The 25,399-nt window shown below is 48.2% G+C and overlaps 1 protein-coding gene across 3 annotated transcripts in view; it reads left to right on the top strand.

Moving 5' to 3' along the window:
• The window catches only part of CHTF8 (chromosome transmission fidelity factor 8), a 178,139-nt gene that overhangs the window by 107,236 nt on the left and 45,504 nt on the right, over positions 1–25,399 (top strand). The gene's annotated exons all lie outside the window — the stretch shown is intronic.

Genomic DNA, 25,399 nt, shown 5'->3' on the forward strand with positions numbered 1-25,399 from the left:
TCCTCTAGAGCTGTGGTGAGGGCTGCAGACTTAAGGTCATTGGGGTCTTTGTAGCCTAGGTTGAAATTACCTCGGAGTAGGAATTTGGTTTTAGGCTTGAAGAAAGGGGCAATGAGCAGGGGGATGTCAGCGTCCGGGGCCCTGACGTTGTTGGGTTGACAGTAGAGGAGTAGTAGGTTGATGGTGGTCTGGGGGTTTGATTCAATTTTTGCTAATGGGAGTTTGTAGCTAGGCAGGGGTGAGACGGGGGAGTTTGTAATGGGAAGGGAGTTTTTGGATCGATTGTGACTCCTGCCTTGGTTCTCTTCTCTGTCAGCTCTCAGGATGAAGTGGCTGATGGGTAAGGCTAAAGATAATGAGGGGCCAGCTGCCTCGTGCAGCCAGGTTTCAGTTATGGCCAGCCGGTCGAGATCTTTGTCGAGTATGAAGTCGTGAATGACGGGGCGTAAGTGCACATGGATCGGGCGTTGACGGTGGCACAAGTGAGGCGTTCAGGGCGCAGGGGGGTGAGGAGGGCGGTGGTAGTGGGTCGGGGTGGACTTGGGTGGGTGTATCAGAGTGTGGAGGTTGGTGGTATGCTTGGTAGCTTGTGGTGTGCATGAGGTGGTCATATGGGGTGGGGGTTTAGGCTCATATGGGCCGGATTGACGTTTTGTACTTGGATGGGTTAGGGCCAGCTGGTCTGGTGCGAAGACTGGAGGCGTGGTGCGCCCAGGCTTGGAGCTGTGTGCAGGTTAGCTAGGTTTGTGGTCCGGGTGGATGAGGGATGTGTAATGAGTGTAGCATTTAGGGCATACTGTGGCAATGCAGTAGGGGGAGTTTCTTGCAGGAGTATGTGGGGAGCAGCTGGTGCTGTGGGTTGTGGCCAGATGGTAGTGTTGAAAGCTGGGTTGTCTAGTTGAGGCGGGATCACAGTTTAGGTTTGAGCATGTAGGCAGCAAGCTTCGGAGGGGCTGACTGGTGTTTAGGGGCAGCCACTAGGTCTCTCAGGTGTGCCAGTGAGCCTATCCAATCTAGGGTAGGCCAAAAAGGGCACACGTGAGGTGTTGTTGCCATGGTATCTAGGTGCCAGGGGAACATCCTTGCATGCGTTGGGCCTGTTATTAGCGGTGGGGCAGGGCAAGGAAGCAGAAAACATTTCACACTTATCTTGGGTGGCTTTAGCAATGGCGCAGGGCAGCAGAAAACAACATTTCACACTTATACAGGGTGGCATTAGTATTGGGGTAGGGCAAGGCAGCCGAAGACATTTCACACTCATCCTAGGTGGCATTGGCATTGGCGCAGGGCAAGGCAGCAGAAAACATTTTGCAGACCGTACATTTAAGTTTGGTGCGGGGTGTTCTGCATGGACGTGCACAGTCTTGAGGACAATACCGGGATGTATTGCACTTAGGTCATTGTTATTGCATTTTGGGTCGTCGTGGGACAGAAGGGCCCAGTATCCAGTGTTACCAAGCTAACATTAACATAGTTTGGTAACGCAAGCAGAGCTGGTGATGCGAGTGGTTGCGCACGGGTGTCGAGGCTCATGTAGGCTGAATAGAGGATTGTCATCCGATGCAGGGAGGGCAGGAATCTGGTTGGATGGGGTAGGGGAAGGATGGGTGATTGTGGCTGCTTCACAGAGTGCTCGTCACAAACAAGGTGGGGGATGACGCGATGCAGGGCAGGTTACAGTGAGTTGGTACCCCCCTTGTTGTGAGGCGGGAGCTGAACCATTGGGCAAATAGACATCGATGTGGACCAACTGGGCCTCTTAACTGACTGAGGTAGAGTGTTCTGTGTTAATGATGTCAGCAGCGACAGGAGGAGGGGCTTTCTTGCGAGCAGTGGTTTGCTGTAGGACGCGTGTTGCGTGCCTTCCCAGTACAGACTGGGATAGACAAGGGCCTTTAGATGAGGGCCTTTGGTCTGGGCCCAGCGTTGCCTCCCAGCTCGGCGGAACTCGGGCGGGATATGCTTGTGGGAGCACCCAATCAGAATGCTATTCGCAGCTGGGTGTCTCTCCAGGCGTTTCGGAGGAAGCAGGCAGACAAGGCAGCGTGGTGGCCATCTTAAGAGTGGTTTTTAAACTACTGATGTTGGTAGGTGCAGGAATTAAAGATGCTGGTGCCTCCGTTGCGGGGCACATCCTGCTCCTGTCTGGGTCCTTCTGGAAAGGACTGTTCAGACTGTGTGGCAATGCTTACTAGAACTCTGATTAGGATCCTAGCTCTGCTCTGTTCCGCACTGCTGAGACAACATCTTCCCAAAAGACGAATACACAAATGTTCACTGTTCTTTTTCGTGCCTCTTGCAACCGGCTTGTTTCTCTGTTGGTCTTGCCTGGAGTATAGCACTTTATGTCTTGGAAACTTGGAGAGGCTACATCCACGCTGTCAAAGATTCCTACCCTGTTAATTATTTATTGAGCATGCACAGCGACACTACGCATGCTCAGTTAGCTGGGATAGGATGTGTTGCAGCAAAATCTAATGTTACACCGGCACCCCCATCTCCATCTGGTGTCTGGCACGAGCCTCTGGCTGCCAAAAGCACTTTCCCGCTTGGTCTCCCTAAGAAAATGCCAATATAAATGATAGCCACCTGTCTATAGGCAAGGTTCTGTCTATAGGCTCAAATAAGCAGTTTTAGAAATGAAGAATAACCAGGCTGTGGTCAAGAAGCAGACAGAGAAACTGAGTCTAGGGTCTCTGACTCTGAAGATCAGCTCCAGGCCCTGGAAGAAAAAGTTTCACATTTGACAATGATGTTGGATGATGCACATAAGAACATTTCTGAGAAGGAAAATTACCCCAGGCGCTCCAATATTAGGATCAACGCTTTCCTGAAGGGGTTGAGAACGGACACCTTTTTGATTGTCTACAGAGGTTTTGCCTAAACTGCTGAATCTCCCGTCACCTGATTTACTTGAGATTGAAAGGGCCCATCGAACACTGGCCCCAAAAGCTGCTCTTGGCCAGCCCCCTCGTGCCTTTTTGGTGAAACGCCTGAGATTCCCTTGAAAGAACTACTGAGGAGGAAGGCCACCGAGTTGGGTGAGCTGGCAGGGGGTGAAACGTATATGATTATGCTATTTAATGACTAGAATAGAGGGATTGCTGCTCAAAGGAAGCTGTTTGTGGATTCAAAGCAGACGGCAGGGGAAAAGCACCTCTCCTGTTATGTGGTTTATCCTGCCATTTTTAAAGTCGTGGTGGATGGCTCCACCACTCTTTAACTGACCACCTTTAAGCCTCCTTGGACTTTCTGGCAGGTGTGCGCTCAGAGGGGGCAGAGAAATCTTGTCCGCGGAAATCTAGATATTGGCACTTTTCCTTTTTATTTGGTAACATGTTGTTGTGTTCCTTCATGTCTAATTAAATGTGGTGTTTATTTTTTTTTGAATGCCTAGAAAGTAATTTTTTAAAACATATTTATATTTAAATTTCACTTTCCGTTGATGTTGACAGTTTGGGGTGCTCGAGCACTAGCCTGCGCCATGCACGTTTTTGGAAGTACCTTTCCTCTGTCTGGCTGTGGTGTCAACTGTTGGGTAAGGTTTTCATATTTGTGATGAATCTTGCTGATCTGTGTCAACCCCAGAACGTTTTGCTTGGACTGGGGGATTATTTGTCCTTGTCCCTAGGTGAGTGGGAATCTGTTTCCATTCCTACCTATTCTTTTACTCATTTTATGGGTGACCTTTTTATGTTTCTCCATAGTGTATGGTTGGAGTTATAGTTTCCTATAACTTTTGGGCTTAGGCTGGTTTGCCCCGTTGGGCTTCTCAGTTAATTTCTCTTTAATGTACTTGGGTTAACTACTGTTGCCAGCGGGTAAAGAGGGACTTTCGTCCCCTTGACCTTTTTATATAGTGAAACCAGCACACCCCACTATATGTGAAGTGCTAGGGGGATACAATGTATCCCCTTGCTTACTTACCTGTAGCATTTTTGTTACAATTGTGAGTTTACTTGAACGGCTGGTGGCAGTGGTTTTAGCTTAGTGACTTCTTAGTCGTATTACACGCAGGCTGTTAATTCAGCCTCGGTAATTCACAGAAGGGCCACCATTCTGCTAGAATGGTGGGTCCCTTCTTATTCGCCATTTTTAAGTATCCTTGTTGTTGTTGAGGTCTTCCACTGCCATTTTAGGTGTGAACGACCTCAGTGGGTGTTTTGTTTGGTGGGAATCCTTTGTATTCCCCGCGTAGGCTCCAGGGTGTCTGAGAAGGTAGGAAGCGAGGAGGAGTCCAAATCTCTGCAGCCCTTTGTCTTTCACCTTGCGTGAAAGGAAGCAACTCCCAGTAGGGGTGCTGGCTGTTCTGATTGGAGAGCCAGACCGCCCCGTTCTGTTAACTGCAGGGAGTGATTGCAGAAGTTGTGCTGTAGTTCTTGATAAATACTACGACAAGTCGACAACTGGAGTTGAATCCGAAGAGGAAGATGAAGAAATTACGTCTGTAGTGATTTACAGCGACCACACAGCCTGCTGTGTAACCGGAGCCTGATGTAATCCTTCGTTCCCGTCCAGTGTCCAGTTCTTTCGTCTCCAGTCCAAGAATCCAGAGACCCAAGTCGTGGTCTGCTGCTTCCTGAAGGCATCCACTCCAAAGCTCTTCTTTTCTCCTAAGGTACTGTGTGGGCCTGGGGTATTATTTACCTTAAGTCTGGTGTGCATCCTGTGAGGCCGAGAGGGTGATTCATGTGGTTGGGAGTTTGCCCAGGCCACTTCCCCAGACCTAATGCTGGAACACATATAGGGAGCCTTCTGTGAAGTCCCTGAACACTTTAACTAACTCTGAATGTCCATACGTGTTTAGGAAGATCGTCTATGGCACTTTGACTTTCCTGCAACTGAACCCCATCTCAACCTGCCTACAGCTGGCAACTAGACCTGGAGGGTCCCTATTCTGCCTCTCAGAGAACAAACTCATGCAGTAGACTAAAGAAGGACTGCATAAGAAAAGTATTCTGCATTGAAAGTATAACAAGTGTAAAAGTACTTCCTTGTTAAAGAAGTGAGTGTGGTAACTGTATCTGTATGAAAGAAGAAGTTACAAAGTGTCATTGTTATGTTAAGTTATATGTCATATTTATTTATAAAGCGCCAAAGCCCATGGGCATCGGGGCACATACACAGACACAGGAATACACAGTTAACAGGACAAAGGAAAGGAGCAGCCTGACCTATTTATATATGAATAGGATGGTTTTTAAACATTTTGTGAAGGTAAAAAAAACGTTAACAGCCAATCACTGTTGATCTTATCCACGCCTCTACAAACACCCATACTAGCCCCGTCCCCTTTCTTGCTGCCTCGCTACCATGCATTACCCTGCAGGTGACTGGGTTTCAGGACGTTGAGGTCTGAGGAACGAAGCTCCTGGCAATGCTGATAAATAGGTAAGGAACTGCAACTGGAGAATGACGGGGCGTTGTGGGTAACAGCCAAAAACGGCAATGGCAAGTGTATTCTCTGGACGTTGTCGGGAGGTAAGCTCCGACACCGTCCCTCGTCATCAAGCCCCTTTGGATTCGCCCAGACTTCCCTCAACACGGGGTAGCTTCCCCATCTATAGCTCCCTCACTCCTGGTGTGCAGCTCTCTGGTGACACGGGCACTGTCGCAGTCTTTCTTAAAGTGTAATTGCGTTTTGCTTTCCCTGTGCATTCTATAATAATTATTCAGTGTTCATAATTATTGAGTAGCTTGATGCCCCTCCAGAAAGTATGAGTTGTTTTACTAGCTCTGAACTGAGTTCTAAAAAGTAATGTTGCAAGGTGTATACTTGTAACAGTTGGTTTATTATGTGATGTAATAAATTAGTGTCACTGCATGACTGACCGGGTCAACTACCCTTGAAGTACTGATTGTATTCTAAAAGTATATGTAACCTGGTCTTATTCCCCAAGGTCCATATATTACTATCCTGAATGTATAACCCTAGATTTGACTCACCTTCACTTGCTTCTTACACCTCTAAATAAGTGTATACCTTGGTTTGCCTACCCATAGGTATTGTGTCAGTGTTTATATGATGTTAGAGTACTTACCCAATAATTATCTTGGTCTACTCCTATTTAATGAAACCCTTTATTTTTACTATGCATAGTGTTTCTTTGGATCATATGTATGCTACAATTTCTTTGTACCAAGCTACAGCCCTCTCTCCCTCCTAAGATAAACCTGGCTGCTCTCTCCATGCTACCCACATTCTCAGCTGGTACAGCTTTATACTAAGAGTGGAGCTTATGTACTGCCTCAGATATGGTTTTTATTAAGTCTTGGTAGGACTTTAGAAAAACTGTCCTAACACTGATGCCGCAACTGATGAAAGTGTCATGGGCTCGGGAATGATCGGCTCTCGCCATGTCCCCCACATGGTTTTAGGGAAGCAGAGGTCCTATGCCTCTGCTGTGGCCCGTATTGGAACTTCACGGCTACGGGAAAGCCCATCTCCATGTTGCAGTATACTCTGATTGCCCATATCCACATTTTAGTGATTTTTCTTTTTTTTATTGCAGTGGAGAGGGCAACAGTGGTGTGGGTAGGTAAGATCTAGAACGGTGTGCACAATGCTAGGCTTTGTGGCTTGTAGTGATTCCTTTGGCCTAGCTGTGCACTTCCAGGCTGTTTAACAGGGCCTTGTGGATAAACCTGGATTGTTATATGGTTTATGGGTATTGTTTGGGGCTGGGGGGGATTGAGGGTTTGTTGTGTGCTTGTTTGAGGACTTAGTGTCTACTCTGTCATGCCTGATATAGATGTGGGGCAGCTATTGGTTGCACGCTGGCCATTCTTCTGCAAAATTCTGGTTTTTGACAAAGTTTGCTTCCTTTTTCTTTCTCCTTTTTTTCATATTTTTGTTTCTTTGCTCGTTTCTTTTTTCCCCTCCCTCCCCCAACAAACCCCCACTCAACTGTTGCCCAGCTCCATCCTGGGATCTCAGGCTCCCCCGCATCTAGCTCTTTCTGGCTCACGCCTATACTCGGAGCTCCGCAGGGTGAGGTCGTCCTAATGACCAACCTACTACAACTACAATTATTACCCGGGGGGAGTAGGGTGCTTGTGTCTTGCCGCTCCTGTATGCAATAGTTTAATTACGCATTGCTACACAATCTGCGCATAAGGACCATCCTAGGAAAGGTGCAACGTCTACTGGCCACGGACGTGGCCACAGTGAGGTCCATCAAGTCCCTCCTCGGAATGATGTCCTCTTGCATTTATCTGGTGCCCCACTGCAGACTTCGGATGCGGCCCTTGCAAGAATTCCTCGACGCCCACTGGATCCAGACGACAGGCAGCTTCGAGGACAGGATCCCGCTCGACGAAGCGTTCCATCAGGCGATACGATGGTGGGGTGTCTGCGCTCATCTGACAGCGGGAACAGGTTTCCTAGCCCCGGCCCACCAGGTGACGGTGACGACGGATGCCTCCCTGGAAGGTTGGGGAGCGCACACCGGGGGTCTCCACGTGAGAGGCCTTTGGTGCTCGGAGGAGAAGACTCTCCACATCAACATCTTGGAACTCCGCACAGTGTTCTGGGCCCTCAGGTCCTTCCTTCCGTCCCTCAAGGGCAAGGTGGTGAGGATCTTCACCGACAACACCACCACAATGTTTTACATTCGGAAGCAGGGCGGAACCAGATCCCCTGCCCTGTCCAAGGAAGCCCAGGATCTGTGGCATTGGGCCGTCGCCCAAGGGATGTTTCTGGTACCCTTTCATCTGGCAGGGATAAAAAACACCATCGCCGACTCACGCAGCAGAGGGCTGCGCTCGTGCCACGAGTGGGAACTGTGCCAGGATCAAGTGGACCGACTCTTTCGACGATGGGGCAAACCCCAGTTCGATCTCTTCGTGACGGTGGCGAACTCCAAGTGCCGGAGGTTCGCCAGCAGGTTTCCCCAACCGAGGAGCATGGGCGATGCTTTCTCGTTCCCCTGGGACGGCCTGTTCCTTTATGCATTCCCGCCGTTGCCGTTGCTACTCCGGCTCAACAACCAGCTCAAGAGGTCCCGGTGCAGGATGATCCTCGTCGCACCGGCGTGGCCGAGGCAGATCTGGTTCCCGGACCTTCTGGACTTGTCAGCGTCCACACCTGTCAAGCTGCCGACGGACGCGGATCTTCTCTCCAGAGAAGGAGGCGCCATTCTTCATCACGAACCAGAGTCGCTGAACTTGCAGGCCTGGCTCCTGCAGCACTAGAGTTTGGAGGATACGACATCCCGGCCGACTGCAGAGAGGTTCTTGCAAAGGCCAGGGCATCCTCAACTCTCAAGTGCTACGGACATAAATGGAAGAGGTTCTCTGTCTGTTGCCGTGCACAGAAGATTAACCCTCTGCGGATTACGGCCCCTCGAGTATTGCCGTACCTACTGTCTTTGGCCAAGGCTGGCCTATCTCACGCTTCCATCAAGGTACATCTGGCTGCCGTCTCGCGTTACACCAGAACTACAGGACGGGCGTCCTTGTGGTCTCATCGTCTGGTGAAGGAATTTATGAAAGGACGGTTCCGATCATTCCCGCCGGTGAAGGCCCCTGCCCCGGCGTGGGAGCTCAACGTGGTGCTAACTAGGCTCATGGGGGCCCCATTCGAGCCTATGCATTCAGTGCCGTTGAAGTTTCTGTCGTGGAAGACAGCATTCCTCGTGGCCATCACCTCTGCACGACTAGTGGGAGAGATCCAGGCCCTGTCTTGCAAGCCTCCATACTTGACTTTTCACGACACGAGGGTAGTGCTGAGGACGCACCCCTCCTTCATGCCCAAGGTGCCGTCGGACTTCCACCTCAACGAGCCCTTGGTGTTGCCAGTTTTCTTCCCGTCGCCGGCTGAGAGGACTCTGCACTCGCTGGATGTAGCTAGAGCGCTGAAGTTCTACGTGGACCGCACGAAGAGTTTTCGGAAGACATCACAGCTGTTTGTGAACTTTGGACCTGTGAATCAAGGGAAGGCTCTCTCGAAGACTTCCATTTCCTGATGGCTCTCCGGCTGCATCATGCACTGTCACCGGTTGGCAAACCGACCGTTGCCAGGCTGTCCGAGGGCCCATTCGACCAGAGCGAACGCTGCTACTACGGCGTTCCTGTCTGGTGTGCCCCTGCTCGACATCTGCAGGGCTGCTACGTGGAGGTCGACGCACACCTTCACGAGATTCTACTGCGTCGACCGGGATTCGAGGGAAGAGTCCAGAGTCGGCCAGGCAGTGCTGCGCAACCTGTTCGCCTAAGGTGAGCCTGGTGAGGAGGTAAGAGTTGCTTAATGCTGAGTTGTTGTATTGCTTGATATTGAGCCTTTTGCCACCTCCCGTGGTTGTGCATGTGTATACTGCTATGTATTCTTATATTCATGAGCATGTGAATCCATGCTGTAGAAGGAACAAGTTACTTACCTGTAACTGTTGTTCTCCAGCATGGGTCTGGCATGGATTCACATGCAAACCCTCCCGCCTACCCTTCTGCGGCTCTTCACTTGGTCATACTGCCACTTCACGTGCTACCAAATCTGAGGATGGCTGCCAGGGGCGGGGCTTAGGGAGAGGGCAGTCATTGGCTGGGGGCAGTATGACCCAGAGACCAGTGATTGGTTACTACTGAGAAAGACAGATCAGAAATGAAACTGATAAGATTTTTTCTATACCGAGGATTCCCGGGCTGACGACGGGGAATGAGCATGTGAATCCATGCCAGACCCATGCTGGAGAACAACAGTTACAGGTAAGTAACTTGTTCCATTTTCGCAATTATCGCCCGGGGGGGTGCCCCAGATACGCACCCCCGGGCGATAATGCGAGAGCTCCACTGCGAATCCTTGCGAAAGTCTTTCAGCCCCTATTTTTTGCAACAGTAGGTTCTCAACGTAGTCTGTAGGGTCTTGACCTTCCTCCCCCTCTGGCAGGCCGACCAGATGTTGTTCCTCCTTGCTCTCCCTTCTGCCTCCTCCGCCCGATTCTCCAGGTTAGCTACCTGTTGCTTCAGTGCGTGAACCTCCTTTGCATTGCTGCTACTAGTGTCCGTGTTGACTTTCACCGCATTCTCCAGGCTGCTCGTTCTCTCTGCCAACGCCCTAACATCCTGTCTCAGCAAGGCGACATCGATGCCCACTGCATCTATCTTGGCCTCCAGGGAAGTGCGCAAGTCTGCCATCGCTAACCCCCATGAATCTTTTAGGTCTGTGATAGCCGCAAAAATCTGGTGGTTTTCGGTCATTGTGGTGCTCTCCATTGGTGTTCACGCGCCTTTGAGTGCTATGGTCGCAGGAGACAACTGCGTCTTGGCAAATGCTTCCATAGTGGACTGTCTATTCTTACTCTTGGTCGTGGCCTCTCTTCCCGTCATCTTGTAGCCGCAGCTATGTGTCTGAGGTTGATTGATCCCTAACGTGTTAGCACCGCACTTCTGTTTCGATGCAAATCCAGTCCTGTGCCACAGGTCTGAGGATGTTGTCCAGGAGAGCTTCCGTGTGGGCTTGCGTTTGCCGGGCTATTCCTGGAGTGGGTTGTGCTCTCCCACGTATTGGCTCATTTTATTATCTCAGAGATCATTCTTTCCTTTGCCGTAGGCACCTGACTTTTGGGCTGTTTGCACAATGTACACTGTTGGGTATGTCTTCAGCAATCTTCCTCGTATACTGCCATATGCCGTGCTGCTTTGTAATGCCAGTTGCTCTTAGGCTCTATGTCTTACCACACTACAGTGTACCATTGAGCGGTGCTTACAAGCACAACAGTTCCTTGCACCATGCCCCCATGGCCTCTCATATTTATACTCACTGGCTCGCCTTCCCAGTTATGTTATGGCCGAATCCAGCGTATCTGACACACAGTAAGCCACTATCTCCAAATCCATATGGCATGTCACTGCACATTTACACTTCCATGCGGGCCTGCTAATTATGGCCAGTTTGGTGCGCAGTCGGGAGCCACATGCACCGGGTCGATGGGTCTCACATGCTACAGTACGGCGCACATTCGTCCTGTGCAGCCGAAGCAGGACTATTCTGTGGTTGATTTCCAGTTATGGCCTGCGGCGGAGCCCTTCGCTTCAGTAACAAAGGGAAGGGTTTCCCGTCCCGCTGTGTGCAAGTCCTTCCCGGACCACCTTCCTGAGCTGCCGCTCGCTGGCCTCCCTCTGTTGTGCCGGCTTCCACTCTCAGACTTCGGCTCTCTAACGGTCCACCCGCCACCGAAGTATACCAAGCCGCTGCTCCAACACTGCAGACTATGCAGCTTCACTCTGGTTTGGGCATATTCTCGCGCTGATTGCCGAGCCTTCAGTCCCTCACTGTGCACCTCACGTCGGCTGCTTGCTTCGTATCACACCAGCTATTCTATTTGCTCCAGCTTTTCCCTTTGTTCACCGCCGAGCGGCAGAGCCTCACTGTAAATTCGGCATTGTGCCATTACAATGTAACACGCTTCATAAGTTGCCTAGATTCTGCTTCCTTTGTTCCAGTCCACTCCTTTGCCACCAGTCAGCCGATCTCACATAATATATCCACTTTTCGGGTCTTCTCACGCCGCCTACTGTTACACTGTATCTCTTTGTTCCGCCACACCAGCCATTTTGTTAGATTTCCCCGTCCACAGCCCCGCAATGCTACTATTTCATTTCCCGCAGGCTGCGGGAGCCACACATTCGATCGGCTGGTGTGGCCGAGGGGGGCTGCCTTGTCTCCGCGATCCGTCAACCAGCTTCGCTCGCGGGTGTCGTCCACTTCACATGTTTTGCTCCTTTCGAACCACCTCTGCAATTTCTTCCCCACGAGTCGTTAGGGGAGCGAGGGATCAGCACATCTTCTCCGAGCCAGGGCTTCGATGCTCGCGTCGCGCTTGAGTCCTCTTGGCCGCTCTCACAGCTACGGCCGTTCATCCTTTGTTCTCTGCCATTTTAGATACAATGTATCATTGCAGCCGGGCACTTCGGAGTCCTTTATATTGTTGATGTTTGCACAGCGGGCTTCAATCCCCATAGATCTGGTAGCACATACGTTCCCATGCACACGTTTCTCTTTTTGTAGTAATTTGGTAGGTATTAAGTGCGTTTCCATAAGGATCAGCGTCGGATCATCGGAGCAGCTCTCGCCAGCACATCCTAATCCATGGCTGGTAAGCCACGCCCCCCCAGTAGAAACAAACGTAATAAGAAAAACACTGACATTGTCTTGCTTCAGGAGACACAGCTGCAATTTGAGAGGGCAGATTATATTTTGACTAAGATGTATGTGAAGGAATTCTCCAGTACCTTTGCCAGCAATTGAGGGGATAGGGAAGGTAGCCATTCTGCTTAGAAAAGATTTTTGGTTCACTGTGGACAGAGTAGAACTTGATCTAGGTAGCAGGTATGTTGTGGTCAAATTACAGGTTGAGAATAGCTGTCTGATTCATTTGAATGTTTAGCCCCTAATGTGGCACTGACAGGTTTATTGAAAGATTTAGAGGGTACCTTGAAAAGCATGGGTGAAGGGGAGAGTATAATTGGTGGTGATTTTAACTCTTTATTGGATGGGAATATAGGTAAGTTGCAGTTGTCTCGTTCTTATGCAAAGGTCAGGGCCAGGAAAGGTCTTCTGAGATGTGTGTGTGTGTGTGTGTGTGTGTGTCTGTTTATATGTCTGTCTGTCCTGCGTGTGTGTCCTGCGTGATGTCTGGCGTGACATGAACCCGTATACCTTTCACTCGACGCTGCATGGGGCTTCCTCTCCTTTTGATTTTTTTTCTTGGTGATGTGTTTGGTGCTAGTGTGGGCAGTGTTGTGATTTTGGATCATAATTAAAGTGGTTTGAGAGCTTGTTAGGACTGTGGGTATTGCGCTAGTGTGTGCGTTGCTATCTTCTTTACGTTGCCTGCCGCCTGTCAGGTGGATCTCAGAGGGACCAAGCTTCTAAGGTCCCAGTGTTTGCAAGGGTTGTTCTGGGTTACTGAGATCCAGAAACTTGAAATTAGGCGCTGGACAGTGGTTCCTTAGTAGCCAATGAGTATCAATTTCCAAACACGTAAGTGTTTGCAACATTTGTTGATTTATTTTTACTTCAGTAATTCACACATTGGTTGTCACTGTTGTGACCAACATATTCTTTGCTAAGACTTCATGTTTTAGAGAGTATGTGATATACTTTTATTCCATTAGTGCCGACACGTGTTTCAACCTTTGAGGTCTTTCTCAAGGCTGCATATTAGTGACATGAGTGACATGGTGCACGGTGAGTGGTGATAGGGGAACATTCATAATTATTACATTAAAGCCCATAATTGGTAGTCAGTATTTGACGGCGAGACCATAGTTCAAAAGTTCATAAACAATGTTAATAGTCCCGTAACATTTGTCCGGTGTGACATATTCACATATTAACAATGCCTTTGCGTGTATGTTAATTGGTCACATGGGTTAAATTACCATTTTATTTTACCATTGTCAGTCAGTTATAGTCCTATTATGCAATTGTTATTGTTTCATGGCATTATTAACAAAATAGAACTGGGAATTTTAAAAAGAAATTCATTTGGGGAGGTAAAAGGAGAGAGAAAAAGTGTGAGAAATTGCTCTTTAGTCGCCTTGTTTGTTGGTCTAATTAAGATTTGAGTAAGCTTATGAGGTTGCTTGAGTAAAGCTTACCAAATGTAGGGTTAGCGTGTTCCCGGATGGTTGGAATTGAAATTCTTATGTTCAGCAATGGTAGAGGGTGACACCTATGTGGAAAGAGATAGAGTAAGTAATTAATTCTCCTATGTTGGTCCTAATGCTTATAGTTCCATGGTTAGTTTGGGTTTCTTGGTGCCTCCATTAGGTGCAAACCACCAGCTGTAAGAGAAAAGGAGCACAAGGCCCGGTCATGCCACCGATCAGTGTTGGCTGTGCTCGTGGGTTAGTAGGCTAGAGAAGTAGCGTGCCAAAATAGTACAGTGAAAACTACATATCCAGTGCTCAGTACATGGAGAATGAGGAAAGTCCTCCATTGCGTTAATGGGGTTCCATGGTGCGTTAAGCTATTGCTCCTGGCAGAGGATCTTGCGTACCGACCGATGCAGTGAATACTATGTAAACAGCAATCAATCTTTACAATGTGCGGAGGTTCCTTCTTGGCGTTTGCAGGGGGGGTCCCAGGCGTGTTAAATTAAATGGTCCTGTGTTGAGGCAAGTGTGTTGCCCACTCCCGTTAGTACGCGTCAGTTTCAGTAAATCGTTAAGTTGTTGTGGGCTCCTCTATACTGTAGAAGTAGGCCCATTATCTTGCCCAAATAGTTGAATGTAGCCCCAGTGATTATGGCATAAATGCTGTGTTGGTTCAGCTTCATGTAAGTTGCAAAAACACACGTTGCATTAATGACAAGGTGCCTCATTCATTTGAGAGTTCCGAGGTGCCACTGCTACATATCCAGTGCTCCGTACATACAGAATGAGAAGTGTCCTCCATAGCGTTAATGGGGCTTCATGGTGCGTTAAACTATTGCTCCTGTGCAGAGGATCTTGCGTGCCCGACTGATGCAGTGAAAATTATGTAACCAGTAATCAATATTTACAATGCCCCGAAGTTCCTCATGGCGTTTTGTGGGGGGTCCCAAGCGTGTTAAATTAAATGGCCCTGTGCTGATGCAAGTGTGTTGCCCACTCCTGTTGGTACGTGTCAGTTTCAGTAAATAGTTTGTTGTTGTGGGCGCCTCTATACTGTAGAAGTAGGCCCATTATCTTGCCCAAATAGTTGAATGTAGCCCCAGTGATTATGGCATAAGTGCTGTGTTGGTTCAGCTTCACGTAGGTTACAAAATACACACGTGGTTTTAAGCAGTGTGGTTTTCAGATTTTGGCTTGCCTGTAAGCGCTGTAATCCTTAGCGTTGCATAAATGACAGGTGCCTATATCAGTGCCCATTTCCTAGTGCATATTGCCATGAGTGCGACGTGACTTGTTAAAAAGTGGGGGAGGGAAGAATGGGTTGCAATGGACACAAACTTCCAGAAGGTTAAGTTTGGGTACTATCATAAGGAGAATCACTAGTTGTTACCAGATAGCGCTTTTAAATAAACAACATGTTGGGCCCAGAATTGTTGACAGTCTTACCTCTTACTCTCGGGTGAGTGTCCGTGTAGTCTCCTGGTCTCGCAGTGATCTGCTTCAGTGAGCAACACCGCGAGACTGCAAGAGTGCTACCATTAAAGTGTAAACTGTCCATCCATTGGTCCCAGGCAAAAAGAATTCCTATTGGTCCATGGGCAGCTGTTTGGGATGAGCCAATGATGCGGCTCGATTGCTCTCCTCATTGCACTGGGTAATATTTGGGGCCCATTTGTGCAGTGAAGTAACAGTTTTGGCAAAGCCCCCTATGGAATTAGCAAAAAGGAACGGGGCAGGAGGAAAAGAGGAACTCTGTTCTGTTGGAAATACTCATTAGTTTCAAACACGGCTCCTCCGGTGCCTTGTTTCAAAATATTTGCAATGAAATTGCGAACATAATGTGTGTCACCAAACGGGTGTTTGGGTATTCCATTAGTCCTGCAAAGCAAGGTGTTCCATAGACCCATGATGAAAACTAACACTCCGTAATTTAATGCATCAGTAATTTGTCTGTGGCCACACTGGATGGTGCGTCAACATCTCTAGTGATTGCTGCTCGTAAGGTGGTCCCTGAAGAAAGGTTCACATTGCTAATGGGGGCATATATGACATATCCTCTCCACTGGTATAACCAGCCAGAGAAGGCTTAAGGTGTTCTCAATGATCTTAGTTTATAGGTTAAAGAACATCCATCATTCTTGTTAAAAACTTTCAAATCACTGTAGGCATTTTAGTGACCATTAACTCAGTCCACAGCATTAATAACGTATCAAAGAAACACATTTAGTTCATGTTCTGTGTTTAGGCCAAGCAGTACATTTCTATATTTACAAATGAGTTTAGCCTCCCTTTGGCGTAATCTTAGTTCATGGTCCCCTCCTCTGGGCTCTGGCCTGATGATTTCCAGACCCACGAATCTGACGTCCTCCTTTCTCTCCAATTGTTGTTGTTCCTGCCAGTGTTATCTGCGAATAAGGATACGTGAACATCTAGGATCACTGAAGTCACAGGATGTCAAATTCCCCCTGGCACAACATTGGCAAGAACAACACCAACTGGAGAGAAAGGAGGACGTCAGATTCGTGGGTCTCTTCATCCACCCGTGTAACGCCAGGGCAGACATCATTCCTGCATCATCGAGCGACGCCCCCGAGTAGACCAGGTGAGCATGACAGAACGCAAAGCCTTCATAAACCCTCCACCTGGACGTCATGGAAACCTCACAGACTGACCAGCTAGCCCAGCTTTTGGGGGAATTTAGGGCTGAGGTGCATTCGGCCAGGCAAGAAACCAATGCCTTAAGGAGAGAATTGATTGTAACCAAGGATCGGACAGACGATCTCGCCAGACAGTTGCTACAATCACAGGCGAGGCAAACCTCGCTACCCGGATCGAGTTCCACGGTCCCGGCTTCACCAAGCAACCCAGTACAGGTGGTCCTTCCAGGAGCCATACCTTTAGCACCCCCAGAACGTTTTGTAGGAGATTCAAAAAGGTACGCAGTTTTCATGAATCAGTGCCGTCTGCACTTCTTATGTAGGCCAGGGGCCTTTCCGAATGACCAGTCAAAGGTGGCCTTTGTGCTGTCATATCTCACTGGCAGCGCTGCAGACTGGTCGGTACCTCTAGTCAATCGGGACGACCCCATTTTGCGAGACTTCCAGAGGTTACAACTGGACATGGAAAAGTTGTTTGCCCGGCACTCTCAAGGGAAGGTATTAGATAACGAACTCCTGTCTCTGCGTCAAGGGAATCAAGATCGGTTAACGTACATTGCAACCTTCAATAGGTTGGTAGTAGAAACTGGTTGGCCGGAGGACAAAAGAACACCGTTGTTTCATCGTAGTTTGAGAAGCGAGTTAAGACGTTTTAGCTCAAGTGGTCAATCCACCCAGAGACTGTGCTGAATACATAGACTTGGTGGTCCATCTTGATCATAGGTTGCAGAACCGTAAGGCTGATCGAGCTAGAATGGATTCTCGGGTATTTGTGCTTCCAAAGGAAATTGCTTCCAAGACTACTGACGTGTCCGAACCCATGCAGATTGGAGGGGTGCGAGGACCGCTATCCAAGGCTGAAAGAGACAAGAGAAGGCAGCAACAGCTGTGCTTGTATTGCGGAACAGCCGGTCACTTCCTCTGTGAGTGCCCAGTGAAACCACCCAAGAAGACAGTAGGGGTTGCCGGCAAGACCGAGGCAGAACCAGTTCCGGAAAACTTCCTCGCCCGACAAGCTGTTAGGCTCGCCTGGCTCCCACAGAGGCGTCATTCTGAACTGGACAGCTGCGGTCTCCACCAATGTGACGCGTAGGGCCGAAATGACGGACTGGACTGGCCCACCTAGCTTCGTTCGCTTGGCCCGTAGGAATATTCTCCTGCAAATGGAGAAAGGGGATTAACCACCCGTGGAGTTGAGCGTAAATCCCCCCCAACCCCGCTGTTCTCCCCACAGATCACCTTTGATGTCGCTTCTTATAGTCTCACCTGATGGTTTGAAAAGATGAGCTCTCCATCCTGCATTGAGCGCAGGGGCGCATTGATAACCAGTTGCTTCACTGGCTCGAAGGAATTGGTGAGTTCCAGAACAATATTGACTCCGAAAAGTATGTAGTTCGTAAGAGTTCACATGTCTGACTTTCACTCTTGTCCGATTCCTTGCAGTTTGCAGCTTCACCCCAGCGAAGAGTTCCTTGTGGTAGCTGATGAAGTTCAGGTAAGGATTTGACTTATCCTACACAGTTCAATAAAATAAGGCCAGAATGTAACCTGTTGCTTGCTCCCTTATTCAGGTGAGGAGAGAAAATATGAAGTTCGGGGAATAATGCCTCCGGCGGTAAAATTATGTAAGTCTATTGTGTTGAGAAGAGTTCCCCTTGTTTGTCCCTTTGTCTCACCTTGTTGTCCTTTTGTTCCCCTTAGGGGCCGGGGTACGGCGAGGATGCAATGGAGACTGCGCCGACCCGTGAAGAGGAATAGTACCCCCGGCGGTAATCGGGTAAGTCTATGGGGGTAGTTACTATTGCCTCTTTATTCCCTTGGCTCACTTTTGCTGTTCTTGTGTTCCCCTTAGGTGCCAGAGTGCGGCAGGAACGTGCAGAAGGATTCGGTGGATCCTGAGGATGCTGCGAAGGCCGGTGAGAGACAGCGCAGCGCTGCAGCCGGCGAGGCGGCGCGCGTAAAATGCTTCTTTCTTCCAGCTCGAAGGCGCGGTGGATCCGGAATTCAGGTAAGGGTCGAAGGTTTTGCTCTTATTCTAACCTCTTCTCCTTCTGTTCCTCCCTTTTTCTAGGAGCTGCAGACTCGAGGCGGCGTGGCAGAAGACTGGATGCAGGCTTGCAGACACGGTGAGCGTTACGCTGCTGGATGCAGAATAACGCGAAGCATGTGCTGCTCTTCGGGCATGGTTTAAATAGCCTCCAAAGTAGTCCCAGGTAAGTATTCCTCCCCAGCCCCACCCGAGTAAAAAAAAAACAGTCCCTAGGTAAAATAGTCCCTTCCAAGCCTCATTTGGCTTGGAGCTTGCAGCATGGTCTGCATCAGCTAAGTTCTACTCTGAGCCTGTCGCCTATGGCGCCAGGACTGACTCTCCATATGAGCCTGGCGCCGTAGGCGCCAGGACCGTACCCAAACAGCCCCTAGCAGGGTTTTTTGGGCTTGCTCAAAATAACGTGATGCCTGCTTCTGGGGTTGCTGGACCTGGTCTGGTTCCCCGGGGGTAGGCATCATGACACAAGCGTAGAGGTCTGCTTGTCGAGCGAAAAGAAGGACTCCCAGAACTCGCACCTAGCTTTGCCAATGATCCTCATAAGTCACCAACAGCCGTCTCGAATGCATGCAGTCAGAGCATATATCAATAGCGGAGCCATTGGGAACTATATGGACCAAGAATTGGCTACAAGGATGAATCTTCCTCTTTGCGAGAAGGCAACAACTGACTTAGTCACCACTGTCGACGGAACTGAGATTTCTTCGGGACCGGTAACGCATTCAACGACAGAGATGATGCTTTCGTGCCAATATGGGCATCGGTAAGCCAGTGTGTTCGATTTAATCAAGGCTCCACAATTCCAAATCTGGCAATGCCATGGCTAGAATCACACAATCCTTGTATCGTCTGGCGTGCGAAGAAGCTGACCTCCTCAGTTGAGTGTGCTCAACCTTGTTATCAAACAGAAGAACCTTTGATCAAGGCAATGACTACGATCATGCGTTTAACAAATCCGCTACCCCAGGTATACCAAGACTATCAAGACGTCTTCCAGAAGGATCAAGCCAACAATCTTCCCCCCCCATAGACCATACGACTGCCAGATCGACCTCACACCAGGAGCTCAGATTCCTTGTGGCCGGATCTATGCACTCACCGAGCCTGAAAATCTGCATTTAAGAAAGTATCTGGACCAGTACCTGTCAAACGGTTTTATCCGGCCGTCCAAGTCCCCGGCGGCCTCACCCTTATTCTTCGTGCCTAAAAAGGAAGGAGACCTTAGGACTTGTATCGACTACCAGCATTGAACCAAGTCACTGTTAAAAACCGTTACCCCTTACCTTTGATTCCTGAACTATTGGACCAAGTTTAAGATGCACAGATTTACACCAAGCCAGACCTCCGAGGAGCGTACCACCTAGTACGAATTAAGAAAGGAGATGAATGGAAAACTGCTTTCCGTACCAAATATGGGCTATTTGAATACCAGGTAATGCCTTTCGGCCTGTGTAACGCCCCAGCGGCTTTTCAATATTTTATGAATGACGTCCTGTGAGAGTTGATCGATGTCTGTGTCGTGGTATACATCGATGACATTCTGGTATACTCCTCTTCGGAACAAGAACATGTGAAACATGTCCGTGCTGTTCTGGACAAACTTCGGCAACACAAGCTATATGCTAAACTAGAAAAATGCTTCTTCCATGTTACGGAGGCCGAGTTCCTTGGGTTTGTCTTAACCCCTTGTGGTGTACGTATGGAGTCGCAAAAAGTTGATGCCATCCTCAACTGGCCTTCTCCAACCTCAATCAAAGGAGTTCAGAGTATGCTGGGATTTGTGAATTTCTATCGTCGCTTCATTCCAGGTTTCTCGCACCTTGTGCACCCCATTACCTCTTTACTGCGAAAGAATAAACGTTTCCAATGGTCGGAAGAGGCGGAAAAGGCTTTCCAAAATTTAAAACAAAAATTCATCTCGGCTCAAATTTTGAAGCATCCTCGTCCAGATCTCCCGTATGTGGTTGAGACCGACGCTTCCAGCTTGGCAATGGGAGCGGTCCTTTCTCAAAGAGATCCTGAAACTGGTCAACTACACCCGGTGGCCGTTTGGTCACGGAAATTCACGGCACCTGAATTGAACTACGCCATAACAGACAAGGAACTTTTAGCCATCAAGGCGGCTTTCAAAGCTTGGCGGCATTACCTCCTAGGAGCAAGGCATACATCACAGTAATCGCGGACCATCGCAATCTCCAATACCTAAAGTTGGTGAAGGCACAATCATCTTGCCAACTTCGATGGGTGTTATTTTTTGCTGAATACGATTTTGTAATTACCAGCCTGGTTGTCGAAAAGGAAAAGCGGATGCCCTGTCCCGTATAGGAGTAGATGATGCACATGCAAGTCCAGACCCTGTACCCATCATCCCTGGAGGAAGAATCCTGGGAATTACTATGTCGCTAACTTTGGATGACATTCATGAAGAAATCGCACACCTCATAGATACCAGCACTCTGCAAGATTGGCCAACTAAAGGTCCGCACCACTCAGTCTCAAACCATTTGCCTTACTTTCAGGGACGTCTCTATCTACCCAGCAAGGAACTTCAGAGCAAGGTCATCTCAAATTACCACGAATCTCTGGTAGAAGGTCACCCTGGAATTGCTAAAACTGAAGCCAAAGTCAAACAACACTTTTGGTGGCCAACCTGGCGTAAGGACATCAAGCAATCCGTATTATCATGTGGAATTTGTGCACAAAACAAAGCCCAAAAAAAGAGATCACCCTGTCTATTGCAACCTCTGGATATTCCGCCTACACCTTGGCACACATTGTCTCTTGATTTCATCACAGAGCTCCCCCCTTGCAATGGATTCAACACCATTTTAGTGATAGAAGATTTATTTTCCAAAATGGTCCACTTCATTCCCCTAAAAGGTTTACCCTCTGCTTCAATTCTGGCCAAGGAATTCCTTGAACAGATAGTCCGAATACACAGATTTCCTTCCATCCTGATTTCAGACCGAGGCTCTCAATTCATCGCACGTTTCTGGAGAAAATGTTGCGAGTTAGCTCAAATCGATGTAAGACTTTCTACCAGACACCATCCACAAACCGATGGTCAGACCGAGAGGACCAAACAGACTTTGGAGCAATACCTAAGATGCATGTTACACCAAACAGAAGGCAGTTGGAAAGATATTTTGTGGATAACAGAGTATGCTTAGAACAATTCCTTACACTCCAGCACTGGCTAAAGTCCTTTTTATACAATATATGGAATGCACCCACGAACCTCCAATCTTGATCCACCTCAAACTCTGGAAATGCCAGCTGTAAGCAGCTTACATACTACCATCACTCAAGCCTTTAAACAAGCGACTGCTCATCTGAGACAAGCTAAGGAAAGGTACAAGAAATCAGCAGAAGCACATAGAATTGAAGCTCCAAAGTATCAAGTAGGAGATGAAGTCTGGCTAGCCTCGAAACACATACCAGTGAAAGGAACCCATACCTTCAACCCCAGATATTTGGGTCCGTACATAATAAAGGCCATCATTAATCCGGTAGCAGTAAAATTGGACCGCCCCCCCTCCCCCACATGAGGATTCATCCCGTGTTTGACGTCTCGCTTCTGAAACCAGTGCAACCAGGGACCCGCATACAAAAACCACCCAAACCAATTCTGGTCGACGGAGAACATGAATTTGAAGTTAAGGACATTCTGGATTCAAAAATCATCAAATCAAAATTATTTTATTTGATAGACTGGAAAGGATATGAACCAAAAGAAAGATCATGGGAACCCAGTGATCAGATTCATGCTCCACAGTTGTTAAAAAGATTCCATCATAATCATCCGAACAAACCTGGACCGGTGGGAGAACCCACTGTTTGGGGGACCTTGGGGGTGGGGGGGTGCTGTCATGGTGCATGCTCCAAAACACTTGGAGCTGGCAGGCCTTTCCCAGTCACTGACACCCATCTGGGTTTATAAAACCCCAAAGGGTAGCCCAAGGATTTCCTGGACTCGGTCCTGGCGCCGTTGGCGCCAGGCTCATAATTTTCCATCTGGTAATGCACTACATGGGACTACATAGAGCCCAGTCAAAGGGAGCTGAATCATCTGGCTTATCTTGGGTGTGGCTGTGGGACTACTTTACCTGTGATTGCAGAATGAGGCTGAAGGGACTATTTTATTGGAACTACTTACAAGGCTATTTAAACCACACCCTACCGACAGAACACACTTCGCGTTATTCTGCACTCCTGCAGCGTATCGCTCACTGTGTCTGCTTAGCTCCAGTACCTGAACGCCAGCAGCCACGCCCGTTCTGGAACTTCCATCCATCGGAACCTGAGAATAGAAGAAGAGAAGAAAGAAACTGGAATTAATGCAGAGTTTTCAAGCTTACCTGAAGAATTCCATCCGAGCGGCCGCTCCTTCAGCTGCTCTTCAGTTCGCTGCACCTGCAGAAAAGAAAGCATCTGCAAGAACAGCTGATACTCACCCAGAGACCGTTTCCCTTGGGATTTCACTGCAGCGGTTCCTCCGATCGCTGCTCCGGAGCCACGCTGCACCTGTTTGCAGGAAAGAAAAGAACACAGGAGGTTAGTCGCGCATGGAAATAAACCATTATAGAGACATTCGGCGCCACTCACGAACGCTATACTTCCCCGCATAGAACCTGCTCAGCATTGAAGGATGAGTCAAATCTTCATTACAAAACTGCTCAAGACCGCACCTGAAAGAAAGGTGAATACAAGGTTAAAACTTGGGTAATAAAGACATTTAAGCAACTATTCCAAGCATCTATTGGTATAGAGACTTACCTGCTGAGTCAAGCAATTCAAGACTCTGCTATACCCCCACAGGATCAGTGAAGGAACTAGATCCAGGGAGAGACTGTCATATTGCGCCCCTGCAAGAGACCGCAGGACGTAGAGTCCACCACTAAACAAACCAAGGTGAGGCTGAAGCAGACGGGGGGCATAAGAAGGTTACGGGAGGTGGGAACTCAACCCGGCTCCTCACGGTGCTAAAATCCTATTTCGACCTTGTAGGCAAAAGCATTCGGGGAAGTGACAGGGAAGGAGAAGTCACGTGCAAGTCTCTTCATCCAGCCGTGTAACGCCAGGGCAGACATCATTCCTGCATCTTCGAGCGACGCCCCCGAGGAGACCACGTGAGCGTGACACACAGTCTGTACTGGGGGTTGTCCGAGTCCAGTTCTTTCATCCCTTTCTGATTCGGTTTTCAGTTTGAGTCTGTGATGTTGAAGAGCCAGGTTTTAGTAATATCCTTCCTAAATTATAGGTGATTTTTGGTGTTTCTTATGTCTTTTGGGATGTTGTTCCAGGTTTTTGCGGCTAAGTGGTAGAAGGAGATGCCTCCCAGTTTCTTCTTGAGGTATAGTTTATGTTCCAGGCGGATTTCGTTGCTTGACCTGAGGGGTCTTGTTGGCTTGTAGATTGTTATTTTTTTTGTAGGAATTCTGCTCCCTGTCCACTGATTGCCCTGTGCGTTATGCACATTGTTTTGAAGGTGATGCGATGTTTTACTTGGAGCCAGTGTAGTGTTTTTAGGGCAGGGGTGATGTGTTCTCTTCTTGATAGTTTGAGGAGTAGTTTGGCTCCTGCATTTTGGATCCGTTTCTTTAGGAGGTATTCTGGAATTCCGAGGTAGAAGCTGTTTGCATAGTCGATACTTGACATGATGAGGGCGACGATAGTGAGTGTTTTGTGCATGAAGGAGAGGAAAGGTAGGATTCTTCTTGCTGTGTGGAGGAGGAAAAAACATTTCTTGACAGTTGCATTTACTTGCGGTTCTAAGGTTAGGGTGTTGTCCATCAGGACTCCCAGATTTTTTACTACCTTAGATGGTGATGGTGCGGTTCCCATTTCCATTGGCCACGGGATGATGATTTCGTTCTCTTGGTCTTTTGATATGAACATGATTTCTGTCTTTCCTGGATTGATTTTTAGGTTGTTGGCAGCCATCCAGTTGAAGACTTATTTTAGACACTTGATGAGGATTGAATGATCAGCTTGGGTGTCATTGATTTTTTAGATGATTTGGGTATCATCTGCGTAGTTTTAGCATGTAATGTTGTACTTTTTGAAGATTCGGATAACCAGGGTTTGGTAGATGTTGGAGTACAGTGGTGATGGTGAGGATCCTTGTGGCACTCCAGAGTCGTTAACTTTTGGAGCGGATTTGAAGGGTTTAATCCATACAGTTTTTGTTCTATCTGCTAGGAATGATTTATTCTATAGTAGTGCTGTGTCTGTTATGCCTATGTCATCTAGTCTTTTGGTTAGGGTGTCATGACTAACTGTGTCAAAGGCTGCGGAGAGGTCGAGTAGAATGAGGGCTGAGGTTGTGTTCGAGTCTGCGTTGGTTTTTAGGTCATCCCAGATGGATAGTAATGCTGCTTCCGTTCCTCTTGCAGGTCTGAAACCGACTTGAGCTTGGTCCAGCAGGTGGTGATTTTCTACGTATTCTTGGGTTAGTTTATATGCGTAGGTTTCCAGGAGTTTTGCCGGGTAGGGAATGTTTGAAATTAACCTGTAGTTGGAGAGGTCTTTTGTGTCGCCACTTGTGTTTTTAAGAAGTGGTTTGATATATGCTGATTTGAATGTCTTTGGTACAGTTCATGTTGCATAAGGTTTCTGTAGTATTTGTCAGGCTGAGAGGTCCTGTGTCCGCGGAAGCTGCTGAACCGCCGACAATCCCCCCGAAGTGTAATTCTCAGAACCAGAAATACAACTCCGCTCTGTTAACTACACCCCTAAGGGAAAGGGGGAAGTGGATAACATAAAAACACCAGGCTGACTGCGTCAAGACTAACCGAAACTGAACCTGCAGAGAATACAAGAAAACAGATGCAAATCCTCTCATTACTTACTTAACTTCAAGGATTAGAATTGACTTTAAATCCATAACTAATAAGTTAAGAATCATACCTGGTTCTTCTCCTAAAATTTCTTAGAGAGGTTTGCAGAAGTAGCTGAAAATCTTTCTTACTTGAGTCTCTTGAAATTTACAGCAACTTCTTATTTATGGCAAACCTGAGAAGACTTGCTCTTTGCCTTTTCAAAAATGAGAAATTGTTCCAGTTAAGATTGTCTTTAGTAAATGCCTTTGTTTTATTCT

Source organism: Ambystoma mexicanum, chromosome 1q, assembly GCF_040938575.1.
Source record: "Ambystoma mexicanum isolate Mex_15411 chromosome 1q, UKY_AmexF1_1, whole genome shotgun sequence".
Lineage (NCBI taxonomy): Eukaryota > Metazoa > Chordata > Amphibia > Caudata > Ambystomatidae > Ambystoma > Ambystoma mexicanum.